The sequence below is a fragment of the Chenopodium quinoa genome, unplaced genomic scaffold (assembly GCF_001683475.1).
Source record: "Chenopodium quinoa cultivar QQ74 unplaced genomic scaffold, ASM168347v1, whole genome shotgun sequence".
NCBI lineage: Eukaryota > Viridiplantae > Streptophyta > Magnoliopsida > Caryophyllales > Amaranthaceae > Chenopodium > Chenopodium quinoa.
In genome coordinates, this window is record NW_018744239.1 from 6,169,800 (window position 1) to 6,171,671 (window position 1,872).

Genomic DNA, 1,872 nt, shown 5'->3' on the forward strand with positions numbered 1-1,872 from the left:
AAAAATAAAATAAAATAAAATAAAATATACACATAACCTCTATTCCTCTAGTCTAGAGTGGCTAGCTTTTAAAAAGGTTTTTGTGACCATATAGTATGTTCGGAGTTGTTTGAACTATGGTCGTTGGCTAATATTATTTGACCAATGAGTTTTATAAGAGCAATCTTTCTTACGACGAATGATTTTAAGTAGATCAAAAGAAAGCTTTTAGATACTCTGATAATTGTTGTGTATATTTTTCTTAGGTTATGCAGGGATTTATAGTACCGTACCCCTGCATGAATAGTGTTTACTAGATACATTAAACATGCAACGAAATGTCTAATGCATGAGGTTATGAGGGGCAATATTTACTCTTGCATGGGAAGTTTAGTGGTGATATTTGGCGGTATTCTTAATCTGTTCATATTATGTATACGATGTGTATTACAACACTCCCCCTAGAACAGATTTCTATAGGATGACTCCTACCTAGAATTTACATCAGGTAAAACAAAATATTACCGTTATTGTATCCGTATGTTTATCTGCCTCATTAAAACCTTGCTAGGGATAAAAACTTGGATGAAGGAAAAAGAGTACAACACATATAAGGCTCCCCCTCAATTTAACACAAATTAAATCACAAAGACGACGCATGCCGGTCATATGCACGAGTTCTTGAAATTTGTTAGGTGGTAATGCCTTTGTGAACAGATGGCCTAAGTTGTTACATGAATGGATCTGCTTGACATCGATCTTTCCTTCCTTTTCCAAATCATGAGTAGAAAAGAAGTTGGGGTCAATGTGTTTCGTTCTATCACCTTTGATATAGCCTCCTTTAAATTTGTGTAATGCTAGTAGTGTTGCCTTAAAAAATTGTAGTTGGGCTTTCTTCTGTTGTTTTGATGCCGCTCTCTTTGAGTATATGTTGGATTAATGATCGCAACCAGCTTCATAAAGGGCAATCCATTCAGCTTGGTTTGATGAAGTCGCTATTAGTATCTGCTTGGTTGACTTCCAAGAGATCGTTGTATTGCCATAGCTGAAAAGATAACCTGTTTGTGATTTTGATTTTACTAGATTTGATAGGTAGCCTGCATTAGCATATCCCAGGAGAGTAGGATTTCCATTTTTGGATAGAAGAGCCCTAAATCGATTGTTCCGGGTATATAGCATAGTAGGTGTTTCACTCCATTCCAGTGTCTGCTTGTAGGTTCAGAACTATACCTGGCTAACAAGTTTACTGAGAATGCAATGTCTGGCCTAGTGTTAATGGACAGGTACATCAAAGCTCCTATTGCACTTAAATATGACACCTCTGAACCAAGTACATCTTCACCTTCTTCTCGGGGTCGAAATGTATCATCTTTGATGTTTAGAGAACGAACAATCATTGGTGAACTCAATGGGTGTGCTTTGTCCATGAAGAACCTTTTTAATACTTTCTCGGCATAATTAGATTGATGAATTAAGATACCATCTCTTAGATGTTCAATTTGTAATCCGAGACAAAATTTTGTTCTTCTAAGGTCTTTCATTTCAAATTCTTTCATCATACATTTAGCGGATTCTTCGATTTCTTAAGGTGTCCCGATGATGTTGAAATCATCAACATACATTGCTATTATGGCTAATCCATTTCCGGTCCTTTTGATGAAGACACATGGACAAATTTGGTTGTTCTTATACCCTCCTGTGAGAAGTATTCGCTTAAACGGTTAAACCACATCCTCCCGGATTGCTTTAAACTGTAGAGTATTTTTTCAATTTTATAGAATGTCATCCGATAAATTCAGCCAGATGGATCAAAAAAGACTTATTCGGATGCCCGCATGCTAATCCAGCAAAAGAAAAGTCAACAGCTATCTGAGTCGGCCTCAAAGTCAACTT